This window comes from Cotesia glomerata, linkage group LG9, assembly GCF_020080835.1.
Source record: "Cotesia glomerata isolate CgM1 linkage group LG9, MPM_Cglom_v2.3, whole genome shotgun sequence".
Classification (NCBI taxonomy): domain Eukaryota; kingdom Metazoa; phylum Arthropoda; class Insecta; order Hymenoptera; family Braconidae; genus Cotesia; species Cotesia glomerata.
In genome coordinates, this window is record NC_058166.1 from 9,872,837 (window position 1) to 9,887,956 (window position 15,120).

At 36.1% G+C, this 15,120-nt stretch overlaps 1 protein-coding gene across 2 annotated transcripts in view; it reads right to left on the reverse strand.

The window, feature by feature from the left end:
* LOC123271872 (paired mesoderm homeobox protein 2A-like) overlaps positions 1-15,120 on the reverse strand; it is a 54,000-nt gene that overhangs the window by 1,350 nt on the left and 37,530 nt on the right. The gene's annotated exons all lie outside the window — the stretch shown is intronic.

Below are 15,120 nucleotides of genomic sequence, written 5' to 3' on the forward strand. Positions count from 1 at the left end.
AAAAAATCTAAAATAATGCACTAATAAATTAAAAAAAAATTATGAGCGACCTTTTAAAATTTTAATTTTGAACTGAAACTTTCAGGAAATTATTTTTTTTTTGGTCTATAAAATTATGACGTAACGAGAAAAAAAATTAAGAAAAAAAATTCAATTTTTGAAATTTAAAAAAATTTGGAGCGACCTCTTAAAAATTTTTTTTTTAAGCTGTTCTTTGGAGAAAGCTCTTGAAACATCAAAAACTAACATTTTTTCACTCAAGACTGAAAAAAAAAAATAGTCGGTTTTTTTGCGCCACCCTAATGAATATCACTATCAATGTCAACACTATCTAATTTAAAAAAAAAATTTTTAAACGAGCGACAATATTTCTTCTTCAGAAGAGAAGATATTCAAAGGTATTGAAGGTATTCAGAAGTATCAAAAAGAATTCAAAATTCGGTATTTCAATCAGAAATGATGTCAATATCATTATCATCATCTATCATAATATCAATATCATTAATTATGTTAATGTGAATATAAACATCAAATATCTATATCATAAATATCATGATCGTTGTCTGTATTAATATCAACATTAATATAAATATCAATATCATCATCATTATTCATTATCAATATGAATATGAATATATTACTTTTATTATTATCAATGTGAGCATGAATATCACTATTAATATCATCATTAATACAAATATCAACATCATGAATATCATGATCAATGTTGATGTCATTATCATTATAATTTATAATTATTATTATGATTATTTTTCATTTAAAAAAATAAAAATAAAAACGAGTTGGAGGAAGAGCTGGACGGTACCAGTAATTGGTTCACTTGGAAATTAAATATTTAACAAATAAAACAAACGAAGGACGGTGACCTGCATGTTAAAGTAGCGGATTTATTTGCTCTGCTGTTAGTCCGACGGAGGGTGGATGTTGGATGTTGGATGTTGGATTCTGGATGCTGGATGCTGGATGCTGGATACCAGATAGAATGTATAGAACACACACATACACAGGCAAGGGGGCGGAGCAGGGAGGCTGAGAGCGGCCTACCCAACACGCTGTCAGGACAATCCAGGGCTGCGTGAGCAATAGCATCCAACATCCAGCATCCAATATTCTCATCCTCGTCCTCGTCCAGGGCACAGAAGGGAGTAGGGATGGTACACCATGACGAACGTGATTGCCCTTTCCGGACGGCAAACACAGCTATTGGATTTTTATCATTCGCTTTAGCTCCTCCACTACCTTTCCGGGTACTTTATACTTTATAGTTTATACTTTCTGTTTTCGCCTAGATGCTGGATGCTATACTTTGCTCCAGACCTTCTGTTTCCATTGCTGGAACTGCTATTTCCGGTTTCTACTTCTAGAGTTTGAATTACTCGCGACACCGGTTCGTTTCTTCGAGACTTTTTTTTTTATTAACAATTGAAACAGAGATCCGATTTTTTTTTAAGAAAAAAACTTTATTTGTCTGTTGATTATTTTTAAAAATTTTGAGAAAATCCAAAATTGAAAAACTTATAATGCTTTATAAACTTTTAGTTGATAGAGGGGAAAAGAAGAAAATTTATTATTGTCAATTACTGAAGTAATTTGTAATTAAAATATTCTACGGCATTTTCCTTTTTCAATTCAGCTTCAACTGATATTATGATGCGCATGCGCGTTAGGAACAAAGTTACCGTATATATTTTATGTTTAATCAAACGAAATACCAGTTAAGTTTTTCATTAATTATAATTAAACAACACTAGAAATTTGAATAGCGGGCTACGCGCGCGCCTAAATTTTAACCAATAATGAATCGTGGCCCGTTTTTTGCGAGTTTCGACCTTTGACTAACTTCAAGACTTTCATCTATTTTATAATATAGGACCAAGTTAGATAGCCATTTAAGATACTAAACCCTGTACACAGAAAGAACAAGATGACACTGGATATCATCCCAGATTATACTCTGAGATATATCTTATTAGTTTACCTTGGCTCTATGATGAACGAATTTACCAAAATTTTGGAAAAATTCTTGAAAAAAAAATTTTTTTTTCTGGGGCATAACGGCCCCCACCAAAAAATGGTAAAAAAAAAATTTTTTTTCTGGGGCATAACGGCCCCCACCAAAAAATGATAAAACAAATTTTTTTTTCCACCATTAAAAATACTTTAAAAAATATAAAAGTATTTCCTTATTTTTATTATTCTCTAGATTTCATTATCATTCGAAAAATAACTGCTATACCTGATGCACCTCGTTTCTTTCCGCCCCTAACCTTTTTTATTTTCTAAAAAATAATTATAATTATAATATGGTTATTCAATTGCCATGAAAATCATCATACTCCTGCTAAATTTAAATTTGAAATTGCCGCTGAAACGTAAAAGAACTTGATGAAAGAAAAAGTAGCAGTGAAGCTAAGAAGAAAGTAACTCAAAAACAAAAAATATTCAAAAAAAAAAAATTTTTTAAATAAAGGCTCAAAAAATGGAAAAAATGATTGTCATTGCCTTTACTGCAATGGACTTTATTCAAAATCCATTGAATCAAGGATTGTGCAAAAGTTGCGAGAAATGGTCCCACGATTCGTGTGCGGGTATCAATGAAGATCATTCTGAAGAATATATTTGTCACTATTGTGAAAAATAATTAATTAATTGTAAATAATTTACATTTGAGACTTTATTTTAAAATATTAATATTGTTACGTTTTTGAAAATTCATCATTAATAATAATTAATAATTTAATAATTGTAAATAATTTACATTTGATGTTTTGTTAAAAGATTTTAATTTTGTTACGTTATATTAAAATTTATTATAAACAATCTAACAATTAATAATTTTCTTAGGATTTAATGATATAAAATATATAATTTATTAATTGTAAATAATTTACATTTAATGTTTTGTTTAATTAAGCATTTTAATTTTGTTACGTTTTATGAAAATTTATCATAACTAATGAAACAATTAATAATTTTCTTAGGATTTAATAATATAAATAATAAATATCTTAATAATTGTAAATAATTTACATTTGAGACTTTATTTGAAAATATTAATATTGTTACGTTTTTTCAAAATTTATGATAATTTGGTGAGAAAAAAAAGATATTTTTTGACCAAATTTTGAAGGGGGGCCGTTATACCCCAGGGGGCCATCAGACCCCACCCTCCCCTATAACAATAACAATAGTTTTAAAGAAGAAGCAAAAAAAGTTCTACATTGATCGTAGAGTTATCGAGTTTATTTTTTTTTCCACTTATTAAATAAAATGATTAAAGAATAAATAATTTGATTTTGAATCATTTTTAATTAGATAATATGAACATAGATGGCGCTGTAGCAAATGCGCGAAATTTGAATCATAAATTATGAAAAATTCTGTTATTTTATCTTATTTTTATTTAATACTAGCTGACCCGGTGAACTTCGTATCACCTACAATATATTTTAAAACACCTTCCGAACAGTGATTATCAATCTAAACTCTAATCTAGTTCGATAAAGAATAAATACTGGCTGCATGAAGCGCGGTTAGAATTTTGTCAAGTTATTAAATGAAACTCGCTTCTCATTATCGCCTGAAAATCAAGATCCTAAAAAATGAACACTGAATTTATAAAATTTTTTTTTGTCCATACATACAGAAGATAAACGTTTAACAATTTTAGATCTGTTGATTTCCTTAGCTAAACTTTCGGATTTTTCAAAAATTTTTTTCTTTCGAAAACATCCCTGAACTATAGCGAGATTAACGCACAGCTATTCATTTTTATCTATATATATAGATAGACTTATATAGGTGACAAATGAAATACTGCTGTGAAGCAGGAAACAATTGATGTTACTTGATATTTTTTATTTCTTAATATTTATGATTTTTTTTTCAACTTTTTATTTTTTTATTCTAAACCATCCTCTAACTATACCTGATGATGTACAAAATAAAAAAAAAATTATCAAAATCGGTCCAGTCGTTTTTGAGTTTTAGCGAGACTAACGCACAGCTATTCATTTTTATACATGGAGTATTCCATGCCAAAGCGACCACATTTGAACTCGACCCCTTTAGATTTAACTGAAACTATCATTCTTTTCTACCTTTTGAAAAACATTTTTGAGAATTTTTTAAAATTTATTTGTTCAACCCAAAAAAGGTTATGAATTTAAAAAAAAAATGGCTTTTTTGAGCTAGAAGAGCTCAAAAGCATATAAAACCTATCTTTTTGAGCTCGGAGAGCTCAAAACAACACATAAATTGTATTTTTGAGCTCAGAGAGCTCAAAAACGGCATAATTGCGATTTTAAGCGTCCAGATATGGAATTAGCGGGAAGTTGCAAGGATGGCCTTCAGGGTCAACCGTTTTCCTAATTTTTTTTTTATTTAATTGAAAAAAAAATTGTCAAATTTTCTAAAATAAAAAATTTTTTTTTTTTTTTCAATTAAAAAAAATATAAAAAAAAATCGGCCCTGCCCGGGATGAGTGGAAATAGTTGTCAAATTGATTGAAGTTTTTTTTTGAGAAAAAAAATTAAAAACAAAAAGTCACCAACTTCGAAAAAATAACGATTGTGCTTAAAAAAAACCGATTATTTTTTATAGAATTGATCATATTTAATTTTTTTTGCATTTTTTTTCCAAAAGTTCATTCAAAAACAAAAATTTATTAAGTTAAAAGAAAAAGGTACCCAAAGGTCAATGCCTAAAAAAGTTATGGCTATTTGAAAATAAAAAAAGCCATTTTTTTGAAAAATTCATAACTTTTTTCGGGTTGGATAAAAAAATTTGAAAAAATTCTCAAAAATGTCGTTTGAAGGGTCGAAAAGAATCGTAAAGTTTCAGCTAAATCTAAAGGGGTCGGGTTCAAAAGTGGTCGATTTGGTATGGAATACCCCATTGATAGATAGATATAAACATTACAAAAATAAACACGAACAAAACAAAAGTAATGACAAACATTCTTCTTGCGTTTCTTCTTGAGATTTTTGGTTATGTCCGACAAACTGAATAGGTAAATAGTACAACTCTGCAGTATACTTGTACGTATCTTCCTATATATCGAACAATTTTGGTACTCTCTTGCAACCTTGAGGCTCAAGCGTAACAATAGCGATTCCAACACAAAATTAATAATTTTTGATTTTTTTAGCTGAACTTTCGCGTTTTTCAAAAATTTTTAACTTCCCGCTAAGAAAATCGAAAATTTTTTAAAAATCGGGAAGTTATTGTTTTCACCCCGTTTTGAAAAAATCGAGGTTACAACAGATCTCGACGTTTTGAAGCCCTAAGAAGCTTTCCTGACTATTTTTACGATGATGCCCGTACGTCTGTATGTGTGTGTGTGTGTGTGTGTGTGTGTGTGTATAAACCTCATAACTTCTGAACGGCTTGACCGATTTGATCGCAGTTAATGTCATTCGAAAGGTCTTCGCCAAACTTAGATTTTTTTGCATTTTTTTTAAATATCTCCGAATTGGCTGAACCGATCGACCTCGAAAACTCATTAGCTCTTAACCTTAAAAACCTTCATCGATCACCAAGAAAAGCGTCAGAATCGGTTGATGCGTTCGTGAGATATCGTTGTCGAAAAGAATCGAAAAAAGTGTTTTTTTGTAATAACTCCGAAATGTTTCATCAGATCAATTTTTATATTCTGAATTATTTATAGAGCTTAAAAAGCTGAATCTATCACTGCCAAATGCGTGAAAATCGATTAATTCATTCAAAAGTTATAGCAGTTTGAAAATTTAAAAATTGTGTTTCATTGAACTTTGATAAGATTTTTGAGCTCAAAGAATTCAAAAGCATAGGAAAGCTGTCTCCTTGAGCTCGGAGAGCTCAAAATAACATATAAATTGTATTTTTGAGCTCGAAGAGCTCAAAAACGTCATAAGTGCAATTTTAAGCGCCTAGGTATGGAATTAGCGGGAAGTTGCACGGATGGCCTTCAGGGTCAACCGTTTTCCTAATTTTTTTTTTAAATCATCCCTTAACTATAGCGAACAAAACAAAAAAAAATTTTTCAATCGGTCCACTCGTTTTTGAGTTTTGGCGAGACTAACGCACAGCAATTTATTTTTATATTTTTTTATTATTCGATGATGATTGATGATAATGATTTTTTTAGCTAAACTGTTGGGTTTTCCAAAAAAATTTTTTTCTGAATCATCTCTGAACTACAGCAAACAAAACAAAAAAAAACAATTTTGAAAATTGGTCCAGCCTTTTTTGAGTTTTAGTGAGACGAACGCACAGCAATTAACTTTTTTTTTTTTTATTTTTTTAGCTGAACTTTCGAGTTTTTCGAAAATTTTTATTTTTCTAAACCATCTCTGAACTATAGCGAACAAAACGAAAAAAAAATTTTGAAAATCGGTCCAGCCGTATTTTAGTTTTAGCGAGACTAACGCACAGCAATTTATTTTTATATATATATAGATAAAAAAATATACTTGTAACGAATTAATAAATGGTTATTAATGAATAAAAAAATTAGGAAAACGGTTGACCCTAAATGTCATCTAAATGTTGACTAAAGGTCATCCCTACAACTTCCCGCTACCTCCATACCTAAGTGCTCAACAATTCACTTATTTTTTAAGCTCTTCGAGCTCAAAAATATAATTTTTGTGTAATTTTGAGCTCTCCGAGCTCAAATAAATCGCTGTTCTGTGCTTTTGAGCTCTTCGAGCTCAAATGGCTAATGCAAGTTTTATAGAACACTATTTTTTGAATTTTCAAACCGCAATAACTTTTGAATGAATTAACCGATTTTCTCGCGGTTTACGGCATTCAACGCAGTTTTTTGAATTCTTTGAAAAATCTTCAAGCGTAAACTGGTCAGACTAAAAATTTTATAGAAATTCTGAAAAAAACATTTTTTTCAATTTTTTTCGACAACGATATCTCACGAACAAATCAACCGATTGTGACCGAGCTGGTGGCTATCGACGTGGTTTTTTGAGGTTAAAAGCTGATTAGTTTTTGGAATTGAACGGTTAAGCCGTTTGAAAAACGAATTTTTGGAAATTTTATTTCTGAGATTTCTCAAAATTGATCGACTCAAATTCTGTGACTCAAATTCTGACTCAAAATCCGATCGAATCGGATGATCCGTTCAAAAGTTATGAGAGATTTACATACATACATACACTAGAGTGGTCCAAAAAAAACATTTTTATTTTTTTTTTCAAGTGCTGCTGTTTCAAAAACTTCTCTAAGGTATAAAAAAAATTCTCTCCAAAGCGCAGCTTGATATCTCAATTGTTCATGAAGCTCAATGAATTTTTATTTTCCCATTTAAATAACACATCAAAAAATTTTATTTACGTTTTCATCCGGTAAAACTACGAAAAAAATTTTTTCTTGTATTTTTGGTCAATGATTCTTGTAGGAAATTTAATTCTCTATAATCAAGTACTAAGGTAGTTTTTTCGTAATCCTAACAAGTAAAAAGTTATTAAGCTTTAAATACTCGCAATAAAAGAAAATTTAATCAGATATGATTTTAGAATCCATGTTGTATCACATTTTCTGTTTTAAAGTATTTGATTAAGTAATTTATATTTTTCTTAAAAACATAGTATACAGTCTGATATCGGTCATTCAGTCTGGACCAGTGATAACAAATGACAATTCAATATATCGGTTTGTTTATTTGAACCACATGTTAAATGCACCGAAGGAGATTACCAGACTTTGTAAATACTCTAACCACTGCTTAAAAATTAAACTAGATAATTTACTTTTAGCACTCTCTTGCGGCCTACATGAAGATATATAGTAAATTAAATTTTTGTTGACAATTAGTTTTTACCTCAACCTAGCTGCATTTTAATAATTATGTCTTATAAGTCATATAAACTAAAATAAGAAATAACCAAAAATTAAATCAGTCTCAAAGATTATATTGGTTGTATGTTTATTAGCAATTTTTTTTTATAGTCAAGCTTATTTACTTAAATATGTGATGACTCCTGAGATAAGGCAGTTTTCCGCACTAACTCTACCTGTTTATTTATCATTTTTTTCAATGATTAAATTTAAAAATAAAAGAATCAATTCACGAAGGACTTCTATTTACGTACTCCTGCAAAGTTTCGTGATTTTTCATTCGGTCAAAAAGCGTCCCAGCATCATGTTCAAAATTTAAATATTCACCTGTTCTACCTGTCCTACATCTTCTTAAATAAAAAAATTAAATTCGGTATACATCCGGAAGTACTAGCTTGCTCTTGATTCAGATTCCGTAATGAAATTCAAGTTCAATTTTAATAAATCACTGCTCATCGGAAAAAATATCCAAATTGTAATGAGAGAAATTATTCATCATTCACAGTTAATACTTCACCAAAAGACATGTGTTAATTATATTAGAAACAGTCTAGTTTGATAAATTTTGAAATAAATACATGCAGTTACCGAAAAGTTTTCGAAAAGTTGCTTTGAAACTATCTTCGTTCAAATTTTTTTTGTGCAAGTATTTAAAGCTCAATAACTTTTTACTCGTTAAGATTACGAAGAAACTACCTCAGTACTTTTTTGTAGAGAATTAAATTTCCTACAAGAATAATTGACGAAAAATACAAAAAAATTTTTTTTCGTATTATTGCCGGATAAAAACGTAAATAAAATTTTTTTACGTGTTATTTAAATGGGAAAATAAAAATTCATTGAGCTTCATGAAGAATTGAGATATCAAGCTGCGCTTTGAAGGGAATTTTTTTTATACCTTAGAGAAGCTTTTAAGATGATAGGCAAAAAACTTTTTTTTTTTGGACCACTCTAACATACACACACACACACACACACACCTCGTGTCGGGCTTGCTGGGTCCCGCATCGGGCACCTCCCCAGGTGGCGGATAGGGGAATGCCCGGCATATCTACCCTTCAGATACGTCGGGTACCGAGGAAATAGAATACTCGGGGTGGACCAAAACCTAGCAAAAGATGATATGAAAATGACATGAGGGAAGGCGTGCAAACGGGCCTAAACTCGTCGTTATCAAGCGACCGTTTGAACAGCGGAGTAGACCCCATGGCTCTGCTGTCTAGCAATGCTAGAAAGGTTACAGGAAGTACGAAATCAGCCCAGATGGCAGAGAACGGACAGCTGAGCAACATTCCTCCAAAAAGTGGAGGACCTTTTGCTCCTGTCACTAATCAAACCTACCGAGGAAGAATCAACTCTGTACCGACCGTTACAGGCCAGCAGTCACCAATGGAGAGGCTCGGCAGCAAGATCGAAGAGTTAGCCGACTTCATAAAAGACAAGAAGAATCTCCATCATGAGATCAGAAAATTGGTTACGTCTATTAGTACGGCATATAGGCTGGCCAACAAATCACCAACGACGTCGGCGTCAACGACTCAAACTCAAACATCTCCGAGTCTGAGCAAAAAATCACAGCCACCTCTGGTCACTCCTAAGAAATTATCACAGCAAGGAGAGGGCAACAACAAGAAGAGGCCGCTGTCCACGCCCAGTCCTTCCGCAGAAATTGACAAGCCAGCACAGAAAAAGACAGCCCGGGATGATACCTGGACTAAAGTGACTCGGCAAAACAAGAAAAAGAAAGAACAGGAGCCAGCGGCTCAATCTGCTACAGCCCAAAACCAGCCAAACAATGGTGGCTCCAAGAAACTGAGGAGGAAGAAGACAAGAACTAAAGATGTGCTTGTCCAACCAGCTGAAGGGCGAACATACGCCGATCTCCTCAAGGAAATCAAGGCCAAGGTAAGCCCTGTCGAGACGGGCGTAGACATAAAGTCTATTAAAGAGACGAAACACGGAGGCGTTCTCCTTGAAATGGCTCGAAAGACCGAAGACAGCAAGGCTTTCACCGATGCAGTATGGTCAGCCACTGCAAACATCGGCACAGTCAAGACGCTAACACCAACAACAACGATCGAGATCCTCGATTTGGATGAAATCTCTACCGAGAGCGAAGTCCGTGAAGCACTTAAACGTGAATTCACTGACAGCCTGGAGGTCAAACGGGTAAATTTGACAAAACCCACACCACGAGGCAATCGGGCAGCCTTCTGCGAAGTAGACGAGGCCAGTGCGATTAAGGCCCTTGACAAGGCCCGTATAATAATCGGTTGGGTGAACTGTCGTATACGCCCAGTTGCAAAAGTAACACGCTGTTTTAATGTCTTGGTTTTGGACACCAAACACGTCAGTGTGCGGGACCAGACAGAAGCAAGTGCTGCTACAAATGTGGCGGAGAGAACCACAAGGCCGTAAACTGCACGGAGAAGCCAAAATGCTTCCTTTGTGCTCAGGACAACAATGCCCAGGACGGTCTATGCCATATTTCTGGCACTTGAGCTTGCAAGGCATTCCGCACAGCACTTGTAGAAGCCACGAGAGGGCAGAAATGACACGCATACTACAAGGCAACCTGAATAGGTGCGCCTTGGCGCAAAACCTGCTGCGCCAGCGTGTCTTTAAAGATAAAATCGACGTCTGCTTTATCTGCGAGCAATATCTAAACATCGAAGGTAAAACATGGTTCGCAGACGAAACTGGCATGGCAGCAATTTGGATTGTGAACACAAAGAACGTTACCGTCAACAACAGCGGAAGTGGAGTAAATTTTGTCTGGATTCAAACCCCCACAACCTACTTCATGAGCGTCTATCTCTCACCTAACGAAGGGATTAGTGTGTTCCGACAGAAACTGGCAAATATAGAAAATGCGGTCACTAAATTCGACGGTGAAGTCATCGTAGCCGGAGACTTCAACGCTAAATCGGCTGAGTGGGACGCTGCTTTCTCCGACACCAGAGGTAACGAGGTCGCTGACGTCGCGGCTAGACTCGACCTTATAGTGCTGAACACCGGGAGCACCACGACCTTTAGAAGACCAGGTTACCAAGAATCCATTCTCGACATCTCGTTGACGACTCCAAGGACTGCCAACATGATTTAAGACTGGACTGTATCCGAAGAATACAGCGGCAGTGATCTCCAGCTCGTGACATTCAACGTTGGATTGGCATCTGCTTCGGTTTCACAACGCGACCTTTCTAAGCAGAAGTGGAATGCCAAGAGGCTTGATCCAGAGGCATTGCAAGCTTCACTTGCACGAAGCTGGTCTATCCTTCAGAACAACCCGACTCCGGATACCTGCAGCGAGACGGAAAAGGCAGTGCTAAATACGATGAAGGAAATTGCTGCCGCATGTGACGCCTCTATGCCACGGCTGAAAAATCAGAGTTTTCCTAGGCCGGGTTCTGGTGGTCAACAGACATAGCAGAACTCCGGAAAAAATGCCACAGACTACGTCGACTAGCAACGAGAGCTGCGAAATGCTCCCCCAATCAAGAACTACATTTAAGCGAGTATAAGCAGGCCAAAAAGAACCTAAACCGGGCAATCAAAGCAAGCAAAGCGAAATTGTGGCAAGAGATCTGTAACGACCTTGATAAAGATATCTAGGGTAAAGCCTACCAAATTGTCACCAAACGACTTGGAAAAGCTCCACCAGAGGCGCCGAAGTCTCCAGCCTTAATGGACAGCATTGTAGCGGAGCTTTTCCCCAAACACCTGCCGCGGGAGAAGAAACACTACACTAAAAACAGCGAAGTAACACCCTTCACATTTAAGGAACTACAAGACGCGGCCAAGTCACTCAAAAAAGGAAAGGCACCCAGCCCTGATGGCATCCCAGCATCGGTGATCAAGACTGTTACCCTGGAATACCCAGACATACTTCTAAACACCTAAAACGCATGCATGGCAACTGGCACGTTTCCCGCGGTCTGGAAGCGGCAGAGATTGGTTCTTTTAGATAAAGGCAAAGGTGGCCCTGTAACACCCTCGTCGTTCAGACCTCTTTGCATGCTGGACATTGCTGGGAAATTGCTCGAAAAGCTTATACAGGGAAGACTACGAAACGACATCGATCGTGCTGGAGGCTTTGCCGCAAACCAACATGGCTTCCGGAAAGGACGTTCAACAGTCGACGCGATCCAGACAGTCGTAGGGACAGCGAGAGAAGCATGGACTGATAGCCTCAAAGCTCGTAAAGTATGCATTCTCCTCACGCTAGATGTCAAAAACGCATTTAACAGCGCGAATTGGAGAGATATCCTAGACGCTCTGGAACAAAAATTTGACGCAAAGCCAGAGGATTTGGCACTAATCGACAACTACCTTAAAGAAAGAAAGCTAATAGCGGAAACTACAGAAGGACCACAAGAATACGCCATAACGGCTGGCGTGCCGCAAGGCTCAATAATTGGGCCCGATTTATGGAACGCCGACTATGACGAGCTTCTTAAGATTCTGTTACCAAAGCAAGTAGAGCTAACGGGCTTTGAAGATGACGTCGCAGCCACGATAATAGTAAACAGTGTAGAGGAGGCCGAACAACTAGTTCGGGAAACCATTGATGCCGTCGAGACTTGGCTCGATAAACACCACCTGAAATTCGCCAAGCACAAAACCGAGATGGTCGTTCTGACTCGTCAAAAATGGTTCCCAAAACCATTCGCTGTGGACATGGGAGGAACAACACTAACGTCAACAAGGGCCCTGCGCTATCTGAGGGTAATAATAGACGAGAAACTATCTTTTCACGAACACCTCGATAATGCATGCCAGAAAGCCAGCAAGACGGTGTCTAGCCTAGCAAGAATTATGACCACCATGGGACCAAGAACAAAAAAGAGAAGAGTTCTTCTAGAAGCAGTCCACTCGGTACTGCTCTATGGAGCTGAGATATGGGCAGACATATTAAAGCAGAAGACCTACCGGCGAAAGATAGCAGCAGTACAGCGGCGAGGCGCTCTCAGGGTTGCCTGCGCCTACCGCACAGTTTCCGAAGCGGCTGTATTGGTCATTGCGGGAGCCACGTCCATCGACCTATTAGTGTTCGAGAGAGTTAAACTCTATGACGCTAAAGATAGTGACGAAAACATGAAGGACGCAAGAACGAGGATAAAGGTGGAAACGCAGCAAGAGTGGCAGGACCGATGGACATCGGGAGAGACGGGTAGATGGACAGCGCGCCTGATCCCAAACATCAACGTCTGGCTTTCTCGAAAGCACGGGGACACGGACTTCTTCCTGACCCAGCTATTGACGGGACATGGGCAGTTCAATGCCTATCTTTTCAAGATGAGTTTGCACAGCACACCAACATGCAAATACTGCCCAGACAAAATTGACAACGCCGAGCACACGTTTTTCGAGTGTGATCGGTGGAAGGACGACAGAATCAGCACCGAAGAAATAATAGGCACAACGCTCTCCCCTGAGAGCTTGGTAACCTGCGTGATCACAAAAGAAAAAAACTGGTCAGCTGTCGCAGCCTACGCGCAGCGCCTTTTAAACGAAAAAATCGCAGAAAGGAATTAGAAGCCAGTAGTAAAAAGAAGTAGGTGTCGTGAGACACAACATGGACTGGATCGAAGTAATGCTAACGCGGTCCCGATCCAGTCTTCCCTGTAACATCTATGGGGAAAGGAGAGAGGAGGATGTTTAGTCGGTATTGTTGCAAAATAATATTAACTTCTGAGTCCTACATACCCAGGCACCAACACCTAGTCCTGGCACCAACACCAAGCCCTGGCATACGTAAATGTATTTTACCTCCTCTATAAAAAAAAAAAAAAAATACACACACACACATATACATACAGACACGGTGAAATCACCGCGGAAATAGTCAGGAAAGCTTCCTAGGACCTCAAAACGTCGAGATTCGATGGAAACTCGATTTTCGTAAAACGAGATGAAAACAATAACTTCCCGATTTTCTTAGTGGGAAGTTAAAAAATTAGGAAAACGGTTGACCCTGAAGGCCATCCCTGCAACTTCCCGCCAATTCTATACCTGAACGCTTGAAATTGCATTTATGATGTTTTTGAGCTCTTCGAGCTCATAAATACAATTTGTGTGTTATTTTGAGCTCTCCGAGCTCAAAAAAATAGCTCTTGTATGCTTTTGAGCTCTTCGAGCTCAAAAGTTTGATAGAAGTTTGTTAAAACACTATTTCTTGAATTTTCAAATCGCAATAACTTTTGAATGAATGAACCGATTTACATGCAGTTGGTGGCATTCGACGCAGTTTTTTAAGCTCCATGAAGGATTTTCAAGTTTAAATTGATAGAACGAAAAATTTCGGAGTAATTCCAAAAAAACACTTTTTTCGGTTTTCTTTCGTCAACGATAACTCACGAACGAATCAACCGATTTTGACCGGACTGGCGGCGATCGACGTGATTTTTTTATGTTAAGAGCTGATTAATTTTTGGAATTGATCGGTAAAGCCTTTTGAAAGTTATTCCAAAAAAACCACATTCGAAAAAAATTTTTTTTGTAGTTTTTTTCCGATTTCTCAAAATATACCGGTCCGAATCGTTCCAAAGTATATTCAAAATCTAAGTTTAGTCAAGCCCTTTCGAATGGCACCAACAGCGATCAAATCAGTCAAGCCGTTCAAAAGTTATGAGAGGTTTACATACATCCACACACACACACACACACACACACACACACACACACACACACACACACACACACACACACACACACACACACACACACACACACACACACACACACACATACACACACACACACACACCATCGCAGAAATAGTCAGAGAAGCTTCCTAGGACCTCGAAACGTCGAGATTCGATAAAAACTCGATTTTCGTAAAACGGGGTGAAAACAATAACTTCCCGATTTTCTTAGCGGGAAGTTAAAAATATTTTATAAGCGCAGCACTAAAAAAAAAAATTTTATAATTAATTAAGACATTGTGCTTCTCATTGCGAGTCGTACAGAATTTATCATTAAAAGTAATAACTTTTTTAGTCAAATTTAATTCTTCTACTTTTATTATTACTGTAAATGTAAATCTCAGCGTAATTGAGCTTAAAAATCTCTGTAATTTAACGTAAATATGTATACGCCTTAGGCAGTTAATCCAATAAAGAAAAGGGTTGCCCGGAAAATCAAATACTGATAGAAAAAAAAAAAATACCGGCGGCTTAATGTTGAGTATTTCATCATATAAATAAAACTATCAAGTAATTAACAAAAATAAAAAAATGAAAATAATAAAAATAATGAAAACGA